General features: G+C 35.3%; 1 protein-coding gene across 2 annotated transcripts in view; it reads right to left on the bottom strand.

Moving 5' to 3' along the window:
- Positions 1–15,633, bottom strand: part of ZCCHC14 (zinc finger CCHC-type containing 14) — a 135,494-nt gene that overhangs the window by 93,762 nt on the left and 26,099 nt on the right. The window lies entirely within an intron of this gene.

A 15,633-nucleotide genomic window follows, 5' to 3' on the forward strand; every position in this document is an offset into this window, starting at 1 on the left:
AGGGAAGTAGTATTACCTGGGGCAGAAGGGAGGCAAAGAAAATCTGAAAAACTTCCAAATAGAAGGTAGCTAATGAGCTAAGCATTGAAACTAGGGATTCAAGTAAGAAGCAAGAAAGAAGGACATTTCCCTAATAAGAGACTGCCAGTGCTAAAGCCCTAAAACAAGGGGCAGAATATTGTGGGTACAGAAGAAGGCCAATTTGGCTTTGTAGGGAGGTAATAAGTAAAAGGGCTAGAAGGCCAAGATGCCGAACAGTGGAATTAGTACTGTGAAAGGAAGCATATCATTCAAGAATCTTCCATAATCTGGTTGTAGTATACTTTTTGGCCCTACTTCCCATTATTTAATTACCTAAACCTTTATTCTAGTAAAAATGGCCTTGCATACACTGTCCACTGTAAATGTCCCCTTGACCTTTCTCCCATCACAATTATACCCGCTGATTTTTACAACCCTGTCCAAACCCCTCCTCTTCCATCAAGTCTTCCCTGGTCAATACTTCTGGAAGTTATCTTTTTCCCCTCTAATAACTGGATATACCTCCACTACCAGATTTCTCCTCAAAACATCTATATAGCTCTTATTATAGTCTTCTCTCCTCTGTGTTTCCCATTTCCTTAAGACAGTTTACCACAGGATTAGATATAGAGCAGGAAGTGATTTTATAAATCAATACTCTCATTTTACAGAAAAGAAAACTGAGGACCAGAGAGGTTAGACAAACGAAGGTTATATAAGATAGTAAGTAGAACATTTGTTGGATGATGTGCTAAGAGTACAGCCCTTTTCATTTTGTCAGATCTCAAAAAGAGGTATAGAACCAAACCCTAATTAGATTTCAGAATAAATGAGAGCCCCAGCTTTGCATCTGAAAACTCATCCCATTTCTTTCCTCACTGAGACTGAAAGGTGGGGCTCCTTCTAAATGCCAGGAAGAAAACAAGTACAAAAGCAGAGTTTCTACTACCATTGTATCTAAGGCCACAGAAAGTCTTCAACATGTTACGTATTTCCCCCAACAAACATGTCAAGTTTCAGCAAGTTTCTCCTGGAATCCATTCTTCTTCCCTCAAATTCTTAGGTTCCCTGCACTGCTAAGGATCTTGAAATTTTAAACAAAAATCTTGGAGGGCAATCCTACTGCCATATATGAAAAGAAATGAATGTGGAAAACATACTTTGTCAAAAGCTGAGTACTGCCAATACTAAAAAGGATGATATATTTGGGGTTGGAAAAACTGACAGATCTAGTACATTCCCCTTCATTTTATAAATAAGGAATCTGAGGCCTTGAGAATTTAAGCTACTTGCCCAAGGTCCCACAGGTAGTAAAAAGAGCAAGACAGGGAGCTGAATCAAGGTATTTTAATTCCAAACTCAATCCTCTTTCTACTACACCAAAATATACCACAAAAAGGCAGAGCTCAAGGGACTTTTTTTTTAAGAACACTTGTTTTCTTTACTATATAATTCAAAACTACTGATTCTTGATACTCCATATGTTCAATTCCTGCAATAAGACTTATCATCTTTACTTAGCTATTTTGTTTACATATAAAACCATCTTCAATTGCACTTCCCAGAAACATTTTTTTTGTTATTTTGGGTTAAAGCTAATCTATCCCATGTGACCTAGGCAGTTAAATTCAAAAGCTTTCTGACTCATGCTCACGCTGAAGAACAAGACATTTTAGTTTAATGTCCTTAAGAGCTGAGATCTGATAGGTTCCAAATGGTGCCCTTCAGCTAGGAAGATTATATTGTTGTTATATATCCTACACAAATTTTAATACATAAGTATTTTCTATCCAAATCTTCATAATTGAAATGCCTACCTTTTTTTTAACAAAACATCTTCCACCATAACAATAATTTTTCTCTTTGCATCACTAAATTACCAAACTACCAGAGCTTTAAATATGACATTCAACTTGCTAAACAGAAAACAAGTCTCCCTCAAACCATATGCTTCTAAATAATGAAATGTTATCTCAAAGTTGAGGGGGGAAATAAAAATTCAATATCTTTTTACAACTTATAAATCTATCCTCCATAAGTAAAAATGAATATAACACAGGCCACATGCTGCCATGTATATTCAAGTAACACATCACCCAGTGAAGAGTTTTGAGGTAGGTTTCATTACTATATACACAAGTAATAACAATTAGAAATGTCCAGAAATGATCTGAGCTGCCTTGGAAATAATCACTTCCCTTCTTCAGTATCTATCAGAAATGTTGAAGATAGAATGTTTATAAAAAGTTGTTGATTATCTTTCTTTTTTGGTTTGAGAGGATTCTCAGCATGGTTTCAGCTTTTTTGGCTACTAAGTCAGTATCTTGGCTCTGTCCCTATCTTTCATTTTTTGAAGAGAAACAATGACATTAGGAGAGTATTATCTTGACTGCTCCTGAATGGGATTTCAGTGAGGCAGAGCTACAAAAATTCCTTAGCCTTGCTCTCTCTTCCAGAGTCATCTAAGACTGGCAACAGCCTGGATGCAGTGGATGACCTTGGCATCTTCCATGTCAGACCAAGCTTCCTGAGCACCTATTAGCTACCTTCATGGCTATTAAAACAAATTGTTCTTATCCACTCATTCTATCCAGTGAAATCTTACATATCCCCCTAATTCACTTATAGGTTTGAGGTCTGTCAGATACCCTCAACCTAGCATGGCCCACCCATTGAGATGGGTATAGCTGCTGAGCATGCTACACAGCTTCTTGAAGCCATGAATGAGAGTTGAGTAAAAGGTAGACACCACAGTGGATGAGCAGCCCTGAAGAATTTAGTTAGAAGACACCTTTAAAGATTACCTAGGCACATTCCTATTTAATAAAAGGTGTACTGTAGGGTGAATGGGGCATTCAGAGAGGGTTAGCACCTCTGATGTGAGGGTGTGATTAGAATAATTATAATGAAATGTCAAATTACAAGGCTCTTCAACAAGTAGATGGGGATAGTATAGTTTAACCTATTGACTGTTTTGTGACTATCATTTCTCCAGCATGTAACCTTCAACCCAAAAGTGTGTTAATATCTACACAGAATAGTTAGAGGCCATGGAGCAGACCAAGCCAGCATTTCAAATGTTCAAGGGTTATAGAGAATGAAGATAAGGAATGTGCTGGCAAACCCCCGACTCTGTGCTTCAGAAGAATTTTGTAAGACTTCAATTCAATTAGCATATATTAAATGCCTACTATAGTACCTACCACACACTGTGGATAGATACAAAAGCAAAAGTAAAAACAATCCCTGCCTTCAAGTAACTTCCAATAGTGTGTATAGGAATTGGGAGGGTGAGTGAGGGGAACAAAGGCACATAAACAGTAAATACCAAATAATATGGAGGAGGGAAAGATCAAGAAAAGTCTCACACAGAAAGTGATTTTTAAGCCTTGAATAAAAGATGAATCTTGAATGGTACTAGGATTTCCACTAAGCAGATATGAAGAGGAAAAACAGGCACAAGATAGAATATCCCATATATGGAGGAAAACAAGGTCAGCTTGGTTAGAAGGGATCCTATTCAAGTGGGCTTAATATGAAATAAGATTGAAACGATGGGGTTGCAGTCAAACTGCAAAGCATTTTAAATGTCAAACAGAAGTATTTTTTACCCTAGGGGTCACTGAAGTTTTTTAAGTGAGTGTCAGAGTTAAACTTTTATTTTAGGATTATCAATATGAAGAGAACAGATTATAAAGGGGAGAGATAAGAGTAAGAAAGCCCAACCCAATCAAAAAGCTATTGCAGCAGTTTAGGTAAAAAGTGGTATATGGGGGGGGGGGTTGTCGTGTGAGTGTGAGAGGAAGGAAACAGAAGAAAGAGATGTTGAGGTCAAATCAACCAGACTCAGTAGCAGATAGGATGTGGGAGGGGAAAAGTCAAGGATAACTCTGAGATTGTAAACCTGAGTGACTAGAAGAAAAATAGCCCCCCTCCACAAAAATAGGGAAGTTAAGATGAGTGGGTGGGGTTAGGAGGAAAGACTGAGTTCCATTGTGGATATGTACAGTAGAGAGGTGATGACTTAAGAGTTAGAGTTCAAGAAAGAGATATAGGGCTAGGTAGACTCATCTGAAAGTATTCAGCATAAAAATAACTGAACCCATGGGAGCTGATGAGATCACAAAGAGGAATATGAGAGCCTAGAATAGGGCCAAGGGTACACTCACATGGCAGGACATGGATGATGATCCAGCAAGAAGACTGGAAAGAGGAAAACCAGGAGAATACAAAAACTCAAGGAGTATCTATCTAGAAGGAAAGTATGGTGAGAGATCCAGAAAGATAAGAACCAAGAAAAGTCACTGAATCTAGCAATTAAAAATTGTTGAACTTTGAAGAGAGCAGTTTTAGTCTAATGGTAGAATTGGAAACCAAATTTCAATGGGCTATGAGGTGAATGGGAGATGAAGGGCAGGTAGTCAACAAAACCAGATTTTTCTTTTAGTCAGGCTGAGAAAACTCTTTAGTTATGTTAATAGATGAATAAGGAAAATTTGAAAATACATTTTGTATACATGTTGTCTCTTCCACAGTGTTTGTATCCCCAGAGCTTAGCACAGTATTTAGCATAGAGTAAACACTTAATGAATACTTTTTGGCTGATTCTGTGCAACTCTTCTGATTCTGTAGTGACTAGGGCAGAATGGTAATAAAGAAGGAAAAGGATGATAAGAATTACACAGCACAGTGAATCGTCTAAGTGTTCCACTGGTATCTTCAAAGATGTGTTTGTTGGGTGAACTCACTATAGTGAACTTATGGGAAGTCACAGACATTGACAAGCACAGAAGAGTCTGAACTGGACAGGCAACATGATTAACAAAATCCCATAGTATGAGAGTACGGATCAGTAGAATATTTGAGTTTAGGCTGCAAAAAAAGAGGAAAGATATAGGACAACTTGAGAGGGAGAGCTATTATCAAGTCAAAGTATTTTTTTGTTTGTGTTTTTTTAATAATAAAAAAAAAGAAATCCAGTACCTTTTTAGGCAGCAGGGAAAGAGCCAGTGGCCCAAACCCTGAAGTAGATGGAATTAAAAGTACCAAAGAGGCAAGGGGAAAAGTCTTCTTCATCAAAGCCTGGAATAAAGTTGAGAATGAGGGTTGATATTAATGAGATATGGAATGCAGAATTGGAGAGAAGAGGAAGGTCATGATGATGGCCTTAATTTACTCAGTAAAATATTAGGTGAGTCTCTCTGATGAGAGGAAGGAGGGTCAGGATAAGACAGAGGTTACTTGAGAAAGAAGAGATATATAATATACGATGGAGAATGTGATGATAAAAGAAATGCCATGCTGTAGGGAAGGCCCAGATGAAATAACAAATTTGAAATAAATTTGTTCAATACTCTTGTATGACACTTATTGGCACTTAAAGTGGAAAGGTGGATGATAGGGGGTAATCTAGAGCGGACTGGAAAAGGAGATAGCACTATAGAATAAAATGGCAAGGGATTCAAGAATTAAGGATAGTATAAATGATTAAATGGTTAGATATGATGTGTCCATATTTCAAATGGAAGCAAATGAGACCCAGGGAAGACTGGAGAAGCAGGGAAGGGTGAAATAAATAGAGAATTCAGTGAGGATACAAAGGGTCTGGGGGGTGACATTAAGATAAAGAAAGATGATAGATTAGGTTACGGCCAGATAGAATTTTAGAACTCTGGATCAAGGGGTTAGACTTGTAAACGATAAGACCAAGGTTATGACCATTCTGATCTAAAGCTGAGTTGAAATGATGGTATGGGTAATTACAGTTGAATATGCTAAAGAACCATTTATCTCTCTCTCTCTCCAGGCAGAGGTTAGGATAGAGGTGGATAGTTAGACCGAGTCAATCTTCATACTAAAAAGCATGAGAAAGAACAGAGTGAGTGATTTGGGGCTGGCAGAAAACTGTTATCAGGACATAGGTAGCATGGCAAACCTGGATGTAGCAAATCTCAAAGGAGAAAGGTTACTGAGTAATGGAAGCAGAAGGGTCTGAAAACAATGAGGATAATTCCTCCTCCTATTCACCCTGAGGATAGAGTAGGGCTAGCTAGGATTTTTTTTTTTAAACCCTTGCCTTCCGCCTTAGAATCAATACTGTGTGTTGGTTCCAAGGCAGAAAAGTGGCAAGGGCTAGGCAATGAGGGTCAAGTGACTTGCCCAGAGTCACACAGCTAGGAAGTGTCTCAGGCCATATTTGAACCCAGGACCTCACATCTCTGGGCCTGGCTCTCAATCCACTGAGCCACCCTATTGCCCCTAGCTAGGAATTTTGAGAGAAGGTATATGTAATTCTGGAGAAGTGGCAAGTGATTCATTGTCTTAAAAGGGAAAAGCTAGGCCTCTGTGTTTGCAGGAAAATGGAATAATTATTAGAGATAGAAGCCAAAAGCAAAGAGAGGTTTCTTAAGAATATAACAATGGAATAGGGGAAACACACAAGGAAATAGAGATAATGGAAAAAAACAACTGTAGTAGGGAGTTTTCATCTAAGCCACCTATGAATTGTAATTCTAATTCAGAGGTAGAAAAAGTGTCTAGTTATAGGATGTTGTCACATCTTAATGGTAATTGTGCTCTAGACCCCATATAAAATGAAGATTTCATTTTCTCCTCCTTGAAGGGTTCCTAACCTTTTTGCCATGGATCCCTTTGTTTGGCTGGCAGAGCCTGTGAACCAGTTCTCAGAATAATGTTTAAAAACAATCAAAGGAAATGCTCAATTTCAGTTAAAAGTTTGTGAAAATAAAAGATGTAATTTTTTCCAACACAAGTTCATGGACCCTAGATTAAGAAAGGTCTCTCCTGGAGCCAATGCAGAATGGAAGGAAGTATCATATTGGAGGATGAGGTGAGGGAACCCTCACTGGTTAGGGACAATTGAAGGGCAAATGACTTACACATTCTTTCTTTTCCTTCCCCAGAACCCAGTTTAACCCAAACTTCACCTTGACAGAACTTTCAGTTTTCCAACCCCTAGCAAAAATGAGTTACTAATGCAAATAATGTGAAATGGCACAAGCTTTTTCCTTGTGCAAACCATGAAATAATCTATAAATGAATTCAATAAATACCAAGAGTCTAATAGCCTGAACACTGGATTTGGAATTCTAGGAGACCTCAGTTCAAGTAATGCCTTTGTCATATTTACTATTTGTTTTGAACCAGGCAAGTCATTTACTTTCCCTAGCCTTCAGTTTCTTATTTTGTGAAATGAGGATACTGGACTTGATATTATCAAATATTTCTTTCCTGCACTGAAAAATCTTTATTTCTGCTTAAAGACCTTTGATTAGGATTTACATATTTATTCACATTCATCCACTCCAAAGTAGCAAATTCTTTTATGGAATTAAACAGAATATAACTGCTAATGCTGCATATTATAACAGTTAATAATTATTTTAATGTTTGCAAAGTACTTTACAGACTTTATTTCATTTGATTCTAACAAAAATCCTGTGAGGTAGGGACTATTGTTATCTGCATACAGATGAGGAAACTGAAGCTGAAAGAAGTTAAATGACTTGCTCAGAGTCACACAGGGCCAGCATTCTACCCACTGCTCCATTTGGAATATAAATTAAAACCTGTGACATCATTAAGTGACGGAAAAGGATGGAACAAAGCAATGATTCATGAGCTCAACTTTCTTTCCCCATGCATATCCCATGATGATGATAGCTAGCACTTAAAAATAAACACCCCCCCCCCCAAACCCTTACTTGACCAAAAAGTTCAATGATAAGTGTTGGAAGGTATGTGGGGAAAATTGAGATACTAATATACTGTTGGTGTAAATGTGAACTCATACAACCATTCTGGAGAGCAATATGGAACCAGGCTCAAAGGGCCACAAAACTATATATACCCTTTGACCCAGCAATACAAAGAGATCAGTAATAATGGAAAATGATCTACCTGTTACCAAAATATTTTTAGCTGCTCTTTTTTTTGTAGTGGCAAAGAATGGGAAATTGAAGGGTTGTCCATCACTTGGGGACTGGATGAACATATTGATATATATTTGTAATGGAATACTATTGTGCCATAAGAAACAAACAGGATGAGTTCAGAAAAACCTGTAAAGACTTATATTACTTGATGCAAAGTGAAGCATGTGGAGAACCAGGAGAACAATGTATACACAGTAAAATAATTATTATATGATTGATCAATTATGAAGGACTAAACCATTATCAGCAAAGCAAGTCCCCAAGACAACCACAAGGGATTCAAGACGAAAATGCTATCCACAGCCAAAGAAGCCATTGTTGGAATCTGAGTGCAGATCAAAGCATGTCATCTCCCACTATATTTCTTTCATTAGATTTCTAATATATGTGTGATGTGTCTCCTATCATGAAATAAGTAATATGGAAAAACATTATGTTAAAGTACAGGTATAACCCGTATCAGACTATTTCACTACCTCAGGGAGAAGAGGAAGGCAGGGAGGGACAAAATTTGATTTCTAAAATGTCAAAAAACAATTGTCAAAAATTTTTTCTACATGTAATTGAAAAATTAAAAAAAGCTAGGGAAAAAAGAAAAAAATCTTACATTCTGTCTTAGAATCAATATTGTGTATTGATTCCAAGGCAGAAGAGCAATAAAGGCTAGGCAATGGAGGCTAGGTGACTTACCCAGGATCACACAATTAGAAAGTGTCTGAGGCCAGATATGATCCCAGAACTTCTCATCTCTAGGCCTGGCTCTCAATCCACAGAGCCAACCTAGCTGCCCCCAATATCTAGCACTTTAAAGTTTTACAAAGCATTTTGTAAATATGTCATTTAATCCCCACAACCACCTTTGGAAATAGATACTATTATTACCTTTATTCTACAGAAAGAGAAAACTGAGGCATATATAAGTTGCTGAGTTGCCCAGAGTCACACATCTATTCATCTGAGGTTGAATCTGAACTCAGGTACTTCTGATTCTAAGTTCAGAGTTCTATCTACTGTGCCACTTAGCTGTCTCTGCCATAGAATAAATGGTCAAAGGATATGAATAAATAGTTCATAAAAGATGAATTGTGAACTGTAAAAAGACATAAAAGATTATTCTGATTTATTAATAATCAAATGAAATAAAAATCAAAATAACTCATACTCAACAAACTGGTAAAAAAATTACAAAGAATGGCACACATTTAATGCTAAACAAATTGTAGGATAGACACTCTTAAGACAAGCGATGGTGAACTTTTTAAAGGAGTGCTGCACCCCCACCACTGAGTGTCCCCCCCCTCACTTTACCTCCCAGCCCCTCCTTTACCCCAGACAGGGGAGGGAGGAAGAGCTCCCATTGGGCTGCTAGGCAGAGGGGTGGGTAAAGTGAGGAATGTTCTCAGGCACATGGAGAGTGGGAAGAGAACAGCTCCACCCCGAGTTCCTTTGGATTTCTAGTAACAAACTCTGGTCTGTGACTTACAGGCATGTCCACAGAGAGAATTCTAAATGCCCTTTTTGGCACATGTACTATAAAGGTCACTACCACTCACTGCTCTAGACCATTCTTGGTTGAACTATGAATTAGCCACTGAAAATGTCCTTTGATGCAGAGACCTGCTACTTGGCATATCCAAAAGGTGCCATGGATTTAAAAAAAAAAAAAGGTCCCCTATAGATCAACATATAGCAGCAAGGAGCACAAAATAAAGTACATGTAACAGCCTGTTGATTGTGGACTAGCTAAACATGCTGTTACATAAACTTAATAGGATATCACCATATGGAAAGAAACAAAGATGGATGAATAAAAGAGAAGAATGAGAAGAACATACAAACTGAAGTGAGCAAAAGTGAAGTAATCTGAATCAGCAAAATGACTACAAGGTAAATGGAAAGAAGGGAAAAAATTATAATGGAATGCTTCAAAATTATAACAACCAAGCTTGGTCTCCAAAGAACAATTATGAGAAAGGACTAACACTTCTCCCTACCTTGCAATAAATATATAGTATGGTTGTAGAAAACTGAATTTTTTTATCAAATTTTCATAATATGTTGGTTAGATTTTATGAACTTCATCTCCCCTTAATTCTTTATTATAAGGGATGGTTCACAGATGGGGCAAGGAGATACAGTGGAAAAAATGATGTAAGCAAGGTATCAATACAGAAAAATTTTTTTAAAGAAATCAGGGATATTGAACTGTAAAAGTACAAATAGAGAAAGAGTAGAGAAAGTTATCAAGAATCACCATTTCAAAATCATCACAAACAGAATATAGAAATATTCATCTTAGATATTATTAGCATCTTGACTTGAATAATATTGTTCTAAGTCTTTGAAGCCCCAAAGCAAGCTGTATTAAATTTACAATTTAACCTCAAAACACAGCTTGAAAATTACACTTAAAAGCATTTTTACATTCTGTTAATTGCTCATTTGTTTTTAAAGTTTTATAGCTGTCCAAGACTTAGTGCCAAAGGAAATCAAAACCTTCAAAAGTCACTTTGCAACATGTATTTTAATAATTGTATACCACTTCTTGTATGAATAAAAGATGGGGGGGAAGGGGGGAGAAGGGCCATTTAACAATAAGTTAAGCAAAAAAAAAAAAAACCAACAACAACCGCCTTGTAAAATAAAATTTATTGTGCTAGTAAATATTCATTTTTCCTCAGTATCTCATCCTCAAACTCTTTTTTATGGTTCAGAGATTTAACCAAGAAGCCTAATGTAACAATACATCTTTAGCCTCAACTAGCCTGAGCGTCAAGAATAAAACAATGCAAAATGACAATAATACTCTACTGAAAGGTATATTCTGTTGGCAACAGTACCCTGAAGGATTTTTCATTATATATGTATATATTTTTAAATTTTGTTATTTGAATTCCAAATTATCTCACTTCTAAATATCCAGATTTCTCTAAACCCACCTCTATAGCTGCCCCTATTTTCTTCTGGTTTACAAAGCCCTATGGCCCAGTACATACTTTACATTTCAGATACATATATCATTTATCTAGAATACCTATCTCTGATATAAGTTGCCAACTCTCACTTTCCTCCCTTCACACTTGCTACATTTTTTAAAAAAAGGGCACAGAGTAGAGATTCAGATGGGCACCAAAGCAAGAAGAATCGAGGAACCAATTCTGGATATGAAAGAGAACTACCTAGAAAGGTAGGTCAAAGGGCAAGATGAGGACCAAAGCATTTACCTAGGTGCATTTACTTTATTTAACTACTTCCTTTTCTATACTCCATCACTTTCTTCCAGTGATCTTTTATTTTTCTTTCCCCTGTCTTATTCCAGCATTTACACATTATTAATCCCCTTACATTACCTCCTAGTATTTTCCCCTCCCCTATTAGCATCTATCTGTGGAGTATCTTCTTCTTCATGTCCTTCCATCCCCAAACACATTCTTTCCCACAAGTTTTAGCAGTTCAGAGCAGCAGAAGCAAAGAAATGCTTCTCATAATATTAACAATGATTCTTAAAAGGTGGAAGTGTATTTTGTAAAAGGCATTTTCTGCAACTATTGATGTGATCATGATTTTTATTACTTTTTAATTAATATAATAAATTATATAGTCGTCCTTATATTAAACCATCCTTGCATTCATGGTATGAATCCTGCTTGATAACAATGTATAATCTTTGTGATATATTGTTGCATGAAATAATTCCTAATAAGTGTTTTAATTTCCCCTTCATCTGCAGTATAGCCACCTTTTTCATCTTTATTGCTAATTATTTGGTTTTCTTCCTCTTTTTATTAGATCAACAAAAATTATTTATTTTGTTGATTTTTTTCCCATTAAACTAACTTCTAGACTTATTAATTCAGTGGTTTTCATCTATTCCATTTTATTGATATCACCTTTTATTTTTAGGATTTCTTATTTAGTGATTAGTTGGGTATTTAAAATTTGTTCTTTTTCTAGTTTTTAAAATTGCATTCTCAATTAATTGGCCTTTTTTTCCTCTATTTTATTCATATAATGATTCAGAGACAGAAATTTTCTTCTAATAATTGCTTTTGCTGTTTCCCATAGAGGTTTTAGTACGTTGTCATTCTTTTTAATGAATTATTTGTTTCTATGATTTATTCTTTAACAAGATTGCTATTTAGTCTACAATTATTTTTACTTTGTTTCCATGGTCTCTTATATATACAATTTTTATTGCATTATGACCTGAAAATGATATATTTAATATTTCTGATTTTCTACATTTAACTATAACGTTTTTGGTCCTAATATATGGTCAATTTTTGTAAAGGCATTTTGTACTGTCAAGAAGAAGGTATACTCTATGTTCCCATTCAATTCTCTTAAGAGATGTAAATTCTCACGTAGTATATGTATTAATGGATTTTTTCTTAAAATGATATAAAGCATCTACTTGAAACCATTAGCAAGTATTATTTTTGGAGATAAGCTGCAAGTATTCCCAATAAGATCAGGAATGAAAAAAGGATACCCATTATCATCAATATTCTTTAAAATAGTATTAGAAATGCTAGCAACAGCAATAAGAGAAGAAAAAAGAAACTGAATAAGTCAGAATGTGCAAAGAGGTAGTAAATTCTTCTCTTTGTGCAGATAACATGATGGGGTATATATGGAAAATCCTAGAGAATCAACTAAAAAGTTAGCTGAAACTATCAATAATTTTAGCAAAGTAGGAGGATATAAAATAAACCCATAAAAATCATCAGCACTTTTATATTGTTAACAAAATCCTGAAGAAGAGACAGAAAGGTCATTTAAAATAAAAATAAAACACCCAGGAGTATATCTGCCAAAATAAAATCAGGAACTACATGAATATAATTATAAAACTTTTTACACAAGTAGATAATTTATCCAATGCCACCCCAATTAAATTACAAAATAAATATTTTATTGGGCTAGGAAAAATAACAAAACTCATTTGGAAAAACAAAAGATCAAGAATATCAAAAGAATTAATTTTTTAAATATAAAGGAAGAATGTCTAGCAATACGAGATTTAAAATTGTACTATAAATCAGTAATTGCCAAAATTATTTGGTACTTGCTAAGAAAAAGAAAGGCAGATCAGTGGAACAGGACAAGCATTCAACAAATGAGTAGTTGAAGATTACAGTAACCTTGTATTTGACAAAAGCATAGATACAGGTTTTAGGGACAAGAAATCACTATTAGGTAAAAACTGTTCAAATAACTAGAAGGCAGTTTTATAAAAACTAGGTATAGATTAATTATCTTATCACTCACCAAGATAAACTCAAATGGATACATGATCTAGACATAACAGGAGACATAAATAAATTAGAAGAACAGAAAACATATAACTATCAGATTTATGTATAGGATAGTTATTTTAGTCAAGAAGAGATGGAAAGCTTTGTGAGATGTAAAATGGATAATTCTGAGTACATTAAACTGAAAAGTATATGTACAAATGAAACAAATGTTGCCAAGATTAGAAGGAAGGCAGAAATGGGGTGGGGCAGATTTAAAGAGTCTCTCAGAGGTCACATATCTAAATTATATAGAGAACTTAGTCAGATTTATAAAAATAAGCAATCCCCATAATGATAAATGAGCAAACAATATTAACAATTTTCAGAAGAAATCAAAGTGATATGTATATGAAAAATGCTCTTATTAGAAAAATGTAAACCAAAATGCAAACCAAAACAATTCTGAGATATCATCTCACACCCATCAGATTGTCTAAAAATGACAAAAGGACAAAAATGACAAATGCTGAAAAGTATGTGAGAAAATGGGGACATTAATACACTGTTGGTAGAACTATGAACTGATCCAATCATTTTGCAGGGCAATTTGGAATTATATCCAGAGTTACAAAACTGTGTATACCCAATAACATTTCCGGATCTGTTTCCTAAGGACATTTGGAAAAAAGAAAATAATCTACATGTTTAAAAATATTTATAGCAACTCTCTTTGTAACAGCGAAGACCTGGAAATTGAGGGGATGCCCATCAACCAGGGAATGGCTAAATAAATTACTGTGATGGAATACTACTACACCATAAGAAATGATAAGCAGACTACTTTTTTAAAAACTTGGAAAGAACTACATGAGATAATAAGGAGCAAGATGAGTAAAACTAAGAGGTACAGATTTAGTACCTGAAGAATAATTTGTGGAGAATGAACTGAAAAAAAAGAAACATGTAAGATATCTTTATATATACATATCTCTCCCAAATAACTTCCATGATGCTGAGAGGGGCTAAGACAAAGTCCTTTCAAGGTAGACAGACTCTCAGACTCTCTATCTCCCCATATCATACCCCACCAAGGAACAATCTTTAATGGTTTATTTTTTCATTCATCCAAACTGTATTTAATATACTTTGGGCAATACAAAAGAAGTTTAAATCTCTTGGAATATACAAATAAATTGTGGAGACAAGAGTCTTCTATTATCTCCCTACATATGCCCTATGCTCCAACCAGCAAGTTTTTTCTCATACATGCTTTCTACTTTCTTGTCTATGTCCTTTTCTTCCACTAGATGGCCTTCCCCAAACTCTTCAAAGTCCAGATTAAATGTGAGTATCCTTTGATTCCATAATACCACTACTGGGTCTATGTCCCAAAGAGATAATAAAAAAGGAGAAAGGATCTACTTGTACAAAAATATTTATCCCAGCTCTTTTTGTGATGGTAAAGAATTGGAAATTGAGGGGACATTAATCAATTGTAGAATGACTGAACAATTTATGGTACACATTGGTAATGGAATACTATTGTGCTAAGAAATGATAAAGCAAGATGATTTCAGAAAAAGCTGGGAAGATCTGATGCAGTGTGAAATAAGAAGAACTGTACATTATACACAGTAACATCAATTTTAGACAATGATTATGCAACTTCAATTAGAAGTGATTAATCTGTAATGTAATGATACACAAAAGGCAAATATGAAGAGAAAAATCCAACAGAATTCTGTAAATGCCTTCCAAACAATAAATATGATCAATCAAAATAATATATTAATGAATTTATGACAGTATATATTTGTGTGAAAACATTTTCAAAGATGAAATACATATATATATACATATTCTCATTTCAGATCATTTATAAATGAATACTTATAATCAATTCTGATGACAGAAATCATTACATCTTTGAACCTCAATTAAGCAAAATGTCATCCCTAAAAAAGAATTACTTTTTTTTCATGAGTAGACCTGTATTACCAAAAAATTGCACTTAATTATTATTTTTTGAGTTTCATACAATAATTTTGTGGAAATTGGTTTGTTCTCTTGTACTTAACATAACATCTTCAATTAGGCCTCTTTTTTTTTTTTTAAAGCCCTTACTGCGTATTGGTTCCCAGGCAAAAGAGTGGTAAGGGCTAGGTAATGGGGGTTAAGTGACTTGCCCAGGGTCACATAGCTGGGAAGTGTCTGAGGTCACATTTGAACTCCAGACCTGGCTCTCAATCCACTGAGTTATCCAGCTGCCCACCCCCCCCCCACCTTAAACTCTTATCTTCTGTCTTAGAATCAATACTGGTTATTGATTCTAAGGCAGAAGAGTAGTAAGGGCTAGGCAACGGGGGTTAAGTGACTTACTCAGGGTCACACAGCTATTAGTGTCTGACACCAGATTT

This window comes from Monodelphis domestica, chromosome 1 (assembly GCF_027887165.1).
Source record: "Monodelphis domestica isolate mMonDom1 chromosome 1, mMonDom1.pri, whole genome shotgun sequence".
In the NCBI taxonomy this organism is placed as follows: Eukaryota; Metazoa; Chordata; class Mammalia; order Didelphimorphia; family Didelphidae; genus Monodelphis; species Monodelphis domestica.